Here is a 14,506-nt window from a genome sequence, read left to right on the forward strand (position 1 = left end):
GCTCTTTGGGTTTGGCAATAGTACCCCTAATCAGTGCTAAAAGATATTAGTTAGATTCCTAATGCTCAAAGGAACATATTCAACCCATTCCCTTCCAAACCTTAACCAGGATAAAGGAATAAGATTATTTTTCTAAACTTTCCCAAATACTGCTCAAGCTTTCTAAAGCAGATTTTTTAAATCTGATTCCATTAGGAGATGGGTTTCATGGTGAATCTCCTATTTTCCTAGATATACTTCTTGAAGAAGCCTTCAAGACATAAGAAATGGAGATACAAGAGAATTCTCTGTGCCCCAGGAGAGTGCTTAATACAGAAAGCTGCACTCAGGGCTTCATAATGGTAGAAAATTTCTGATTTGATTTCTTGGATGTTAACTAGTGACTAAGTCACAAATTCAGCATCTTGAGTCTCATATACATGAGAATACCATTCTAAGGAATTAGTATAAGTAGATGAGTATTGTTTATAATCTCTTTTGATTATTCCCTTAATCCACTGCAGTAAGTGTAACTTGATTTTCAGTAACATTTTACACTTGGACTTCCTCTCCAACTCCCTTGCTGTCTCTACATTTAGTAAGTCAAACTAGAAGTGCATCTCACCAGGACCATTAGGCCTTCTAGATTCCTCTAAAAGTTTTTTGATATCTGAAATGGAGGATTCAAAGCCTATTCTCATCACATAATATGTGGCAGCAAAAATCTCTTGGAAACTCAAGTTAATGAAGCTGTAGCAGATTTCAAAGCCACTGTCTTTCTGAAAAAAATACTCATATCTAAGAAGACAATGATATCATTTGCCCCTAAGTTATGTTCCCTCAGATCTTCCTCCTCAAACAGCAGTTTCCTCCCCCAGATCCCCTTAGCAGTCAATCTACAAAGGACCCTCAAAGGTTGAGCTACAAAGTTCTTGTCATTAAGTGTGATTAAAATGATAAAACACATGTATAGGACAGTGGTGATTTTCAAAGCCTGGATAGGACCTGTCCTCTCTCTCCCTTTGCTGTTTCAAGAAAGTGAAGACAATCCGGGTCATGAGGGGCACAGAACATATGGTAAACAGTGTGTCATTGTCTTCTACTAAATGAAAGATTTTTTTTTACCTAAAACCTCATTTCTTAAAAATTTACAGAAATAGTCCTTCCTTTGCTCCACAGAGAATGCCAGGTTCTCCACATGATGTGCATTCTCTAACAAAGAATAAAATTTCCCCAGAGCAGTAAGGAAGCTTCAAGGAGCATGATTTTCCTTAGTAAACTGCTGAGCAGTATGGTCACTAGCCTCTGCTACATCTTTTCAGTCTTCTTTTTTAGGTTTTTTGCAAGGCAAATGACGTTAATTGATCTTTCCAGTCTTTACACAGATTCTATCTGGGTTTTTTACAAGGGAATTTCGGTTCACCTAAACCATCAATGAAGAATAGAAGTCTGGTTGGGATGATCTCTGTCATGGGAAGCAGTGGACCAGGTTAGTCATTCACAATTAAAACAGCAACACTGATTTTCCTCTCTCTTAATGTGTTCAGGTCTCTGCAAGAGAGATAGAAAACAGTCAAACTTCTTCTGGTAGAATTTTCCATCAATACAGTCCAAAATCATTTGATGGCTATGGTAGTCTTCCCAATACCAGCAGCCCCCTGCAGCACAACAGTGTGTGGTTGGGTGCTTGTCTTTTGAAATAAAGCTGACACCTCTTTAATTTGTCCTCGCTCCTTCATAATCTTAACATCTTCTTGTAACAGCACTCCTGAAGAAGCAGCAGCTATGTGAATCAGTGGTCAAAGAGTTCCCCAGGACAAGAGTTCCTGTCCCTCATGAACTAGAATGTCTTTATCATTCATTTTTGGTATTCATTTTTTCATCTGAAGTCATAACAAACACAGTAGAGAGAATATCAGGATAAAATTTCCTGAAGTACCTTTGAGGAATAAAAGTTTGGACATCTTTGTTTCCAGAGCCCACATGAAAGTGAATTGTTACCCCTACCTCTGCCCTCACTTCACATCTGTTAGTGTCCAAGCTAAGCCCCCAAACCCTGCCTCCACCTCAACTGAAATGACCCTTCTAAAACACAACCTAGACAATAATAAAGTCCTGGTCAGAAGCCTTTAATATGTCTCTCTTATTCATTTAATAAATTCTAAGCTCATCCCGCAATTCAAAGCCTTTCTACTTGTCCATTCTTATTTTCTCCCAGTTCCCTCAAATAGACCATGAACTTTCTACCCTTCAATGCTCAGTTAATGTCAAGTCACTCAAGTCAGAATTCAACTACACAAATATTTATTAAGTGTCTACAATAGAGTAGGTAGTCTGATAAGAGCTGGGGAGATAAAGAAAGACAAAAAGATATCCTGTCCTTATGAAGCTCATGATATAATAAATGAAATATCATGCAAACCAATATGTACAAACAAGATATACAGAAAAAATTGGAAATTACATTTTCAGCAGTAAAGCACTAACACAGGAGACACTGGAAAAGTCTTCTTGTAGAAGAGAGGAGTTTATCTGAGAATTTAAAGAAGTCAGCCTTCCTGGAAATAGTGATGAGGAAAAAAAGTCTAGGCATAAGTAACTGTCAGTGGTAACGCAGTCAGTGATTGCAATATCTTGTCCTCACTACAATCTCCTCTTCTCTATCAAAATCTTATCATTTCTACAAGACACAAGAATAGGTCCCACCACCTTTGAAAATTTCTTCTGAACATCCCAGATGCACAGAATTTTGCAATTCGTACAGATTTCCTTTCCATTATACCCATCTTGATCTTGTCATTGACTACTCTATATTAGTCCTTATCCTTTGATGTCAAGGATGATTCACAGAATGACTGCATTTACACAGTCCCCTGAGAGATTAAATCAATGAACACTGGTGAACTAAGTTGCACAGATCATTGTTGAAAGGTTCTGTAATATCCCCAACTAACTTGCCAGCTCGTTCATTCCATCAAAGCAATAATCAGGGACAATTTTAGAATATCTGTGATGGAGAATACTATCTGCATCCAGAGAAAGAACTGTGGAGTTTACACAAAGACCAAAGTCTATTACCTTTAATTTTTTTTAAGTATCTTATGTACTATATAATTTTGCTATCTCTAGTGTTTTATTTTCTCCTAAAGGATATGATTTCTTCCTCAACATATTCAATTTCAATCAATGTATAGCATGGAAACAATGTAAAGATTATCAGACTGCCTTCTGTGGGGGGGAAGGGAGGGGGGAGGAAAATTGCAAAATTCAAAACCTCATAAAAATAGGTAGAAACTACTATTGTATATAATTGGAAAACAAAATATTAATAATAAAAAAGAACTTGTTCAGGCTCTTCACAACAACCATCAGTGACAGAAGCTCTCCACATCATGAGGTTGCTTCTCACTTTTTGAACAGCTCCAAACAGCTGGGAGTCCTGACTTGTACTGAGCTAAAACTGAGGTCCAGAGAAAATAAGCAAGTTAGGTAGCATTAATGAGGTCTCATGACTATAAATCTAATATTTTTTCTACTATAGTATGCCATTCTCTGGCTCAGTGATGTTAGAAAAGCTCCCCTATCTGATCCAAAGGCATGAAGCTCAAATGAAGAAAAGCATCAGTGTATCAAAGTAAGCAAGCATGTATATGTATGGACTGTATGATTGCATATGAAAATGTATACATAAGTAAACAGGTACATGAACACAATAAACGTATACATGTTTGCCTGCATGTATATATGAGCCTAACTAACAAACTCCAGCTACTGGACCACTATTACCACAACATTATTGATAATAACAATTGCTGTTTATATAATATATAGGTCTGGTTATATAGGTATGTTTATATAAGGTGACCTGGAGGTCACCTTAATGTCTTCTGTAACCCAGGATTCTTTTGCCATTGGCACTGTGCTTTCTCTGGAACTATGCTAAGCATTTAGGAAACAAAGAGGCAAAGATAGTCCTTTCCCTCACTGAACTCACAATCTAGTTGTGGAAATCAGCAAATCAATGAGCTACATATGAGTTAAATTCATGAAGAGAGGGAAGGCAGTAGCATTAAGGAGTTTATTAAAATCTTAGGTTTAAAGACAGGGAAACTAGGAAGAAAGGAAGAAAGAGTATTCCAGACCTGGGGCACAACCAGAGAAAATGACAAAAGGCTAGAGATGGAATATTTCATTCATAAAAAAAAAACTCATGTCATGGATAGAAGAGCAGAATCCCTCTTTCTGTCCCTCTCTCTATCCTGTGGACTATTACATTAGTCTCTTAAGTAGTCAGCATCTCATCTAAAATCTCTGCCCTCTCCATCTACCAAACTACTGCAATAATGACATTACTAAAGACAGATCTCTTCCTATCATTTTCCTCATCAATAAAATCCAGAAGAGGCAGCTAGGTGACATGGTGAATAGAGCACTGACCCAGGAGTCAGGAGGACCTGAGTTCAAATCCAACATCAATCAATGCTTACTTAGCTGTGTTACCTTGGGTAAATTGTTTAACCCCATGGACAAAAATAAAATAAGATTCAGAAGTTTTCTATTACCTCTAGCATCAATGCAGTCTAGATCTAACCATTTCACCCTACTACTAAATGAAGCACTGCCAGTATTGTTCCATCTTGCCTCTTAGGAGGTATGTTATCTACTATAACCCACAAGACTTCAATTCACTTGAAGGATGGGGAAGTGGTTCAGGTTCCTGTGGCATATTTCCTTAAATTTTACTGGTGGAACCCCCATTAATAGACAATATGAGGTCCAGAATAACCTTTGGGAGAAAAAAAAAACTATCTGAGTCCAGAAGTCAGTGGTTCCTGACCTGAGAAGGCTGGAAGAACAGGAATGGGAACTGATCCTAGATCATCTAAAGGAAAGAAAAACAGAAAATAGTAAGACACTAATTTGTTAGTAAATAGTTAGGAGGTAAAAGCAGGAATGGAGCTGGAGGACAGCATTATGGAGTAGATTTCAATTTGGGCCCTGTGGAGAAAGAATGAAATATGCTAGGTCTCAGCATGACAAACTCTACAAATTAAGGCTCAAGGACTGATACTAAAATAATAATATTATTTGTAACTTTCTAAGGTTAACTCAAGCAATTATGAAGTACCATTGATGTGCCAGGCACTCCTATACCAAAAGTAGGTGATCAGGAGAGAGATGTCTGCAGGCAGATGGGTTACAGAAGACTACTCAAGGGAAATGGGGCTTGATTTGGGTCTCAAGGGAGTGAGAAGATCTTCCACATTGCCCAAGTGGAAGAAAGGAGAAAATCTAGGACCCTATTATCTCCAGCTAAGTATAGACTTGGTTTAATGTTGCTATCCTGTTGGTTCTTGTCTTTGAATTTCTAAGTTAATAAATGTGAAGTTTTTACTCCTTTAATGATCAAAAGAGTAAATGACTTTTACCTTTGCTCCTGTCTTCAGCACAGACTCCACAGTCTAATCATTCTCTTCCTGGGACATTTCCCTTGTGTTAAGATTCACCTCTTGATCAAAGCTTGACCCATTTCATTTCATCTCCCTTCTCCCCTGGTCCTTCTGTCCCTTTTGTCCTTTCAGTTAAGCCCACACCTGAAATTTCTCCATTAGTTCTAGTCTAACAGATCTTCCACCTCCCCTTTCTTCTTAATTCCTTACCTCACCTATTGGACTGTCCTGAGCATTTGCTTTTCACCAGCAAATTCTCTTCATTGCCCAGAGGAAGGAAGGAAAGAAAGAAGGAAGGAAGGAAGGAAGGAAGGAAGGAAGGAAGGAAGGAAGGAAGGAAGGAAGGAAGGAAGGAAGGAAGGAAGGAAGGAAAGAAGGAAGGAAGGAAGGAAGGAAGGAAGGAAGGAAGGAAGGAAGGAAGGAAGGAAGGAATTTTGAACTCTGTCATAGCCTGAGTCCAATTTCTGTTTTATCTTGGAGTCTTTAGATGCAGAAGTTTGTGCTTCCTCATCTTCAGACTGAGTGTTTTGATCCTTCTTGGGCTCACAGGCAAAGTATTTCTCAATAGTGTTTCTCTTTTTTCTCTGCTTGCTCATTTTCCCGGCCTGAACCTGGTTTGGGGGTGCTTCCTGAGCTTTTGGGACACTCTCACAAGGATCTCACTGTGTGAGGCTTTGTCCTCCTTCCTGGTTTGTGAATGACCATAAGTGCCCCCCTCTGTCATGGGGCTGAGGTGGGGGGGGCTGCTGTTCTATGGGGGGCCTAGATTGTGTTCAGGCTCTGAATGTGGTTAGAGCCCCAGAGTCCTCCTCCAGGGACAGAATACAGAGCTCTGCACTCTCTCTCTTCACTCCCCTCTCTAGGTTCAATGGGCTCATGACCTGGAGGCTCCTGCATACCGACTCCTCCTACTTCTGTTTCCTGGATCTGGACTGCCTTGACCACGCTGCTTGCTGTGTGCTCTGAGGGCTGGGCTTCACATGCTCACTCTGGCAGAGGTCCCCTGCTGTTCCCCCAAGTTGTGCCTGGTGCTCTCCAGGGCATAGATCAGGAAACTCCTCCCCCCTGCTGTGAGCCGAGGCTCCAAGCTCCCTGGGGCTGCCTCCAGGAGGCTGAAGTTCTTTTGCTCTGGCCCCCCTCTGGAGGGCTGCCCCTCCAACCCCAGGGAGCAGAGCCTTTCTGCTCTTTTCCAGGTTACCTTGAGTAGGAGAGCTGCTTCACTGGGTCCCTCTGTGGGTTCTGTCCCTCGAAAATTTAGTTAGAGTCCTTAGTTTATAAGTTTTATGAGAGAGCACCTAAGAGATGATCCTCTCTTGTCACCATCTTGGCTCCCAGGATACTGTTTTTTAATCCATTCTGTTATCTGTTTCCATTTTTTTGGGAGAGTTCATCCGATTCTCATTCAGTTATGATTTCTAATACTCTAAACTTCCTTCCATCCTATTTTCTCACTTTGTACTTTTCTTTCTCCTTTCACCTTCTCTCTCTTTACCAGTATTTTGTTTCTAAATGCTGCCTTCCTCAGTCTGCCCTTTCTTCTATCAGCACTCCACCCTTTTCCTCCCCTTTCCCCCCTTTTCCCGTTCCTTTTCTCTTCCCTTATATCAGTCCTTTCTCCCCCTTATTTTCCTCTTCCTCTTTCCCCTCCTACTTCTCTGTAGGGAAGGATAAATTTCTAAACCCAATTAGGAATGCAATTGGGAACCAAATCTATTGAGAATAAGATTACTCAATGCTCTCACCCTTCCTTCTTTCCTTCTATTATATGTCCTTTATGCTTCTTCATGTGGCATTATTTATCCTCTGTTGCCTCTGTCTTTTTCTCCAATAAAACATGTATTATTTTTTATCTGGTTATATTCTTGTCTCATACCAATACCCTCTAAGTATACTCTTTCAATTGTCCTACTAGAAATACAATTGTCAAAAGTTATAGGTATCATCACATCATAATCAATTTATCCTCACACATATTCAAGTATGCTACTTTCTACAGTCCTAATATAATTACAATTCTCAAGAGCTACAGATATGCACTTCCTATACAGGTATGTAAAATGTTTATTCTTATTGACTAATATTTTGTCTTTCTGTTTATCTTTTTATGAATCTATTGAATTTTAAATTTGATGACAAAGTTTTCTGTTTAGTTTTGGCCTTCTTATCAGATAAGTTTGAAAGTCCTCTACATCACTGAATGTCCACCTTTTCTCCTGAAAAAAAGTATGCTGAATATTAAAGGGTAATTCATTCTTGTTTGTAATTCAAACTCTTTTGCCCTCCAGAATATTCCAGGCCCTCTGATCCTTTAATGCTGAAGTTGATATGTCTTACATAATACTGATTGTGGCACCTCTATATTTAATTTTTTTCATTTCTGGCTAGTTGCAGTATTTTCTCCTTTTGGTGAGAATTCTAAAAGTTGGCTACAACATTCTTTGGAGTTTTTACTTTGGAATTTCATTCTGGAAGTGATCAAGTACTTTTATTTTCTTGTTCTAGGATATTTGAGCATTTTACCTTGATAATTCTGAAAGATATTTTTCAAGATTTTTTTTTGGTGGTGGCTTTCAGGTAGATCAATAATTCATAAATTATATATCCTGAATCTGCTTCCCAGGTCAGTCATTTTTCCTAAGAGGTACATTCTTTTCCATTTTCTTCTACTACTTTCATCTTTTGATTTTATTTGATGGAATTTTGATTTCTCAAATAGTCAATTGTTCAATTCTAATTTTTTAGGGTTTTATTATCTTCAGTAAGCTTTTGTTTACTTTTCCAATCACTTAATTTTACTTTCCCTGTAGCTCTTTCCTTGTTTTACCTTTCCATAGTTTTCCACATGGCTCACATTTTTTTCTCAATTTTTCTTCTGCTGTTACTTAATTTTTAAAGAAAGTCCAGGGGCAGAGTCAAGATGGTGACAAGAGAAGAGTCTCTCTCCTAGGTGTTCTCTCCATAATGTTTCAAAAATCTTAATATTATGACTCAACTAAATTCTCGAGAGAGACAGAACCCACAGAAAGATTTAGTGAGGCAATTCACCAGATCAAGGTAACCTTGAAAATAGTGAAAATGCTCTGCTCCACAGGGTTAGAGCGGTGGCCTGCCAGAGTGAAGAAACTTAAGCCTCCTGGAGGCAGCCCAGGGAGCCTGGGAGCCATGGTTCACAGCAGCGGGGGGATGTTTCCTGACATACAGCCCGGGGAGCACTGGGCAAAACATGGAGGATCCGTGTGGGGGGGACCTCTGTCAGAGTGAGTTTGTGAAGCTCAGGCCCTCAGGGCAGTTGCTGCAGTCAGCCTGGTAAGCAAAGCTGGGGTAGCCACTGCAGCCCCGATCCAGGAAACTGAAGCAGGAGCCTCCAGGCAACTGAAGACTACTGAAGGTAGAGGAGACTTCCAAGATTTGTCCTCAGTACCTAGAACAGGACTCTGGGGCTCTGACCACATTCAGATCCTGATCACAGTCTAGGCCCCCTTTAGAATAGACCCCCCCCACCTCAGGCCTGTGGCAGAGGGGTGTGCTTGTGGTCATTCAGACCAGGAGGGCAGTCAGAGTTTCACACACTAAGATCCTTGTGGTGGGGGGTGTCTCAATAATACTCAGGAGCTCAGGAAGAACCCTAAAACCAGGCACAGGCTGGAGAAATGAGTAAACAAAGAAAAAAGAGGAACACCATTGAAAAATACTTTGTCTATGGTCCCAAGAAGGATCAAAATACTCAATCTCAAGATGAGGAATCATAAGCTCCTATTTCTAAAAAGACTCCAGAAAAAATGAAAGTTGGGCTCAGACTATGATAGAGCTCAAAAAGATTTTGAAAATCAAGTAAGAGAGACAGAAGAAAAATTGCAAATATAAATGAGAGAGATGCAAGATAAACATGAAAAAGAAGCCAGCAGCTTAATCAAGGAGATCTAAAAAGTGCTGAAGAAAATAACATGTTAAAAACTAAGACAAGTCAAATGGATGAAACAGTTCAAAAATGATTGAGGAGAAGAATACTTTAAAAAGCAAAGTTGACCAGATGGAATAGGAGATAAGAAAACTCTGGGATGAAAACAAATCCCTCAGATGTAGAATGGAGGTAAAGGAAGCTGATGACTTTACAAGAAGTCAAGACAAAGTACTCCAACACCAAAAGAATGAAAAATTAGAAAACATATGAACCATCTCATTGAAAAAACAACTGGTCTGGAAAAAAGATTCAGGAAAGATAATTTTAAAATTATTAGGATACCTGAAAGTTATGATCAGGAAAAGAGCCTTGGCCTAATTTTTAAAGAATTTCTACAGGAAAATTGACCTGATATCCCAGAAGCAGAGGACAAAATAGAAATGGAGAGAATCCACCAATTCCCCCAGAAAGAGATCCAAAACAAAAACAACCCCCAGGAATATTATAGCCAAATTCCTGAACTCCCAAGTCAAAGAAAAAATACTAAAAGCTGCCAGAAACAAACAATTCAAATATAATAGAGCTACAGTTAGGATCACACAGGACTTAGCAGCAACTACATTAAGGGCTCTGTAGGTCTTGGAATATAATATTCTGGAAGGCAAAAGAGTTTGGAAAGCAACCAAGGATCAACTACCCAGCAAAACTGAACATCCTCTTCCAGGGGAAAAGATGTACTTTCAATGAACCAGGGGAATTTCAAATGTTCCTCTTGGAACAGCCAAAGCTGAACAGAAATGACATTGAAATATAGGACTCAGGTGAAGCATAGAGAGTGGAGGAGAAGGGTAAAATATGAGGGACTTAATGATGATGAACTGCATGTATTCCTGAATAGAAAAATGACAATACTCATATGAAACCTCTCATTCAATAGAGCAGATAGGAACTTATATAGATGAAGCACAGGAGACAGTTGAATTTGAAGATATAATATATTGTAAAAATAGAGTCAATAGCTAAAAGGGAAACATACTGGAATTAAGAGAAAGGAGAGGTGGAATAGACTAAGATATTTCATATAAAAGATATATTTTTTATTTTATTTCACTGAGCTATTGCATTGATATGGAAAGGGTCAAGGTGAGGGGGAATGAGGGAACCTTCACTCTCATCAGAAATGGCTCAGAGGAAACAGCATATACACTCAATAAGGTATAGACATCTAAAGTAAAAAATAGAGAAGGGGGAAGGGGGGGATGTGGGTGATAGAGGAGAGGGTAGAGCATAGGAGAGAATAGTCAGATATAACACATTTTCTTTTTAACTTCTTTCAAGGGTTTGGGATTTGGGGCCTTTCTGGGTCTATGGGGCCAGGTGGTTGCTGGGTCTCAAGGGTAGTATGTGGGCTCGGTGTCCCTTGGCCCCAGGGCCTGTGATCAGTCTGCCACTCAGTTACCCTATAGCACATTTTAGAAGAGGGACAGAGTGAGAGGAGAGAGAAAATATAATAGATGGTAGTGGGGAGGTATGGATGGAGAGAATTACAATCAGCTACAAAAACAGTGGAAAAATATGGAAGTAACTTTTGTGATGGACTTATCATAAAGAATGTGATCCACCCAAGACAGAGCTGATGGTAACTGAAACAAAGTTTTTTCTCTTTCTTTTACTTCATTTATCATGAAGGTTTATTTTTTTGGGCGGAGGGGGTATTTTGTTAACTCTTAAGCAAGAATATTTTAGTAATATAAAAAAATCACTTGTACAAAATTTTTTTAAAATTAGGAAAAAAAAAAAAGAAAGTCCTTTTTGAGCTCTTCCGAGAGGGCTTTTTGGATCTTCTAAAAATGGCATTTTTATCATCCCTATCACTATAAGAGCTTTACTATGGTTAGAACCTTTTTTTGGGGGGGGGGGGCTTGCTCATTTTGAAAACAGGTTTGCTCCTATGGCACAGAGGGTGCAATTCATGTTTTTTTATTTTTTACCGTGGACTGGGAGTCTGGTGCCTGGTTTCTCAGGTGCTTGGGATTTACTCCTTGTATAAGGGTAGTTACACCCAAATTCACTAAACCATTACATCTGCCAAGCTCTGTTTTGAGCTCAAACCATTGATGGATGACAAAACTAGGCTGCTGAGCATGTATATCAAAGACCTCTCCCTATTTTCCTACCTTCCCTACCTGCTGGTTTCATTCCCCTTTTACCTATTTAAGAAAGACTTTTCATGAACTTTCTCCAGGATATCTTGAGCTGAAGAGCTATCTCACTTTGTTTTATTTGTGATTCTGTTGTTCAGGGAATCATTCTAGAGTTTCCTAGTTTTTTGCCACTATCTTGGTTCTATCCAGGAAGTGCACCACTTTGTTTCTTAGCTAGTATGAAATAGTCTTGATAACTGCTACTTTGTAATATAGATTTAGATCTGGTATGGTCAAGCCACTTTCATTTGTATTTTTTCCTCTAATTTCTTGATAGTCTAGACCATCTGTTTCTCCTGATGAATATTGTTACTATTTTTCTAGCTCTATAGTTGAATCATCATGGTATTGAATAAGTAGATTAATTTAGATAAAATAGTCATTTGTTTACATTAGTTTGATCTCATAAATTGGCATTTTTCCAGTTGTTCACATATGAATTTATATGTGTATGGAAAGTATCTTATCATTTTGTTCATATTTCCTGGGTTTGTCTTGGCAGGTAGCTTCCCAAATATTTCATATCCACAGTTATTATTTTTTTGTTTTTTAAAAAAGCAATGGGATTAAATGACTTGCCAGAGGTAATACAGCTAAGTATTAAGTGCCTGAGTTCAAATTTGAACTCAGTTCCTCCTGCCCCCAAGGTCACTTTCCCATCCACTGTGCCACCTAGCTATCCTATCTACAGTTATTTTGAATGGAGTTGCTTCTGTCTTTTGCTACTGGGTTTTGTTTGTAATATATAGAAATGCTAATGATTTATGTGAGTTTATTTTATATCCTGCAATGTTGCTAAAGTTGTGAATTGTTTCAGATAGCTTTTTCAGTTGATTCTTTAGGATTCTCTAAATATACCAACATCATCTGCAGAGAGGGAGAGTTTTGTTTCCTTATTGCCTATTCTAATTCTTTTATTACTAAAGTTAACAAATCCAGCACAATATTGAATAATTTTGGTGATAATATCTCTGATCTTATTGGGAAGGCCTCTTGGTTTACATCATTTCATATAATGCTTATTAATAGTTTTACATATATATTATATATAAATATAACATATACTACTTATCTTATTAGGAAAAACTCCATTAATCTCTATGCTCTCTAATGATTTTTAGGAATAGGTGCTGAATTTAGTAAAAAAAAAAACTTTTTCAATAAGTATTAAGCTCTCTGTTAATTTTATTTTTGATATATGATCAATTATACTGATAGTTTTGCTCATACTGAACCAGCCCAGGATTCCTGGCATAAATCCTATATGGTTCTGGTGTATTATCCTAGCAATAATTGGTTGTATTCTCTTGGTTAATAGATATTTTATTTATAATTTTTGAATTAATATTCAATAGAGAAATTGGTATATACATTTCTTTCTTGGTTTTGACTTTTCCTGATGTAGATATTAAAGTCATATCAGCATCATAAAAGGACTTTGACAGAATTACTTCTTTGCCTTTATTTTCAAATAATTTATATAGAATTGGAATTAATGGTCTTTTAAAGGTTTGGTAGAATTGCAAATCCATCTGGTGCTCGAGATTTTTTTCTTAGGGAATACATTTATGTTTTGTTCAATTGCTTTTTTCCTGAAAAGGGTTTTTAAGTATTCTAATCTACACAATTTTCATTTTTAAAAATATTTATTCAGTTAACTTAGATTGTCAGATTTATTGGCATACAATTGGACAGAATAGCTCCAAATTGTTGCTTTAATCTATTCTTCATTGGTAGTGAGTTAACTCTTTTCATTTTTGATACTGCTATTTTCTTTTTCTTCTTAAATGAAATTAACCAAAGATTTATGGATCATTTTTTAAAATATATAAACCCAAATCTTAGTTTTATATTCTAACTCAAATTATTCCAATATTCAATTTTATTAATCTCTTCTTGGATTTTCAGTATTTCTAATTTGGTATTTAATTGGGGGGTTCTTTATTTGTTCTTTTATTAACTTTTTTTTAGTTGCATGCCAAATTCATTGATCTTCTCTTTCTCTATTTCATTCATGTAAGTGGTTAGAGATACAAAGTTTCACCTAATAACTTTTGGTTGTATCCCATAAGCTTTGGTATGTTGTCTCATTATTATTATTATTATTATTATTATTATTCTCATAGAAGAAATTATTTATTATTTGACCTACTCATTCTTTAGAATTAGGTCATTTAATTCCAATTAATTTTTAGTCTCTCTTTCCCTGGATCTTTATTACAAATTATTTTTATTTCATCATGATCTGAGAAAAATACATTAACCATTTCTACTTTTCTGCATTTGATTGTAAGACTTTTATGCCCTAATAAATTATTAGGTCAATTTTTCAGTAGGTTCCATGTACTGCTGAAAAAAAAAGTATAATCCTTTCTATTCCTATTCTCTTTTCTCTAGACCTTTCATATCTAACTTTTCTAAGATTGTGTGCTTATTTATCTTTTTTTTATATTATAGGGGGTTAAAGACCTCTATAATATAATTTTGCAATCCATGTCTTTATGAACTAATTTAGCTTCTCCTCTAAGAATTTGGATGCTATACCATTTGGTGCATATATGTATGTGTGTGTGTATATGTGTGTGTATATATATGTATATATACATTATATATGTTTGGTGCACATACGCACACACATACACACACACAATTAGTATTGTTATTACTTCATTGTTTATAATGCCTAGTTTGCCTTTCTTATTTTTTAATGCAGTATTTTTTTGCTTTGTCTGAAATCCTTGGTTTTTTTTCACTTCAGCTGAAGCACAGTTATATTCTGCTTCAGCCTTTTACCTTTATTCTCTATTTACCTCTATGCTTCAAATGTGGTTTTTTTATTTGGTTCTTATAAGACAATGGGGTTAAGTAACTTGCCCAAGATCACACAACTAGGTAATTATTAAGCGTCTGAGGTCAGATCTGAACTCAGGTCCTACTGACTCCAGGGTCAGTATTCTATCCACTGTACCATC

At 37.2% G+C, this 14,506-nt stretch overlaps 1 pseudogene; it reads right to left on the reverse strand.

The window, feature by feature from the left end:
- Positions 1-227: 227 nt before the first annotated feature.
- LOC141507506 (NACHT, LRR and PYD domains-containing protein 12-like) lies at positions 228-2,949 on the reverse strand (annotated as a pseudogene).
- Positions 2,950-14,506: the final 11,557 nt, after the last annotated feature.

Source organism: Macrotis lagotis, chromosome 1 (genome assembly GCF_037893015.1).
Source record: "Macrotis lagotis isolate mMagLag1 chromosome 1, bilby.v1.9.chrom.fasta, whole genome shotgun sequence".
In the NCBI taxonomy this organism is placed as follows: domain Eukaryota; kingdom Metazoa; phylum Chordata; class Mammalia; order Peramelemorphia; family Peramelidae; genus Macrotis; species Macrotis lagotis.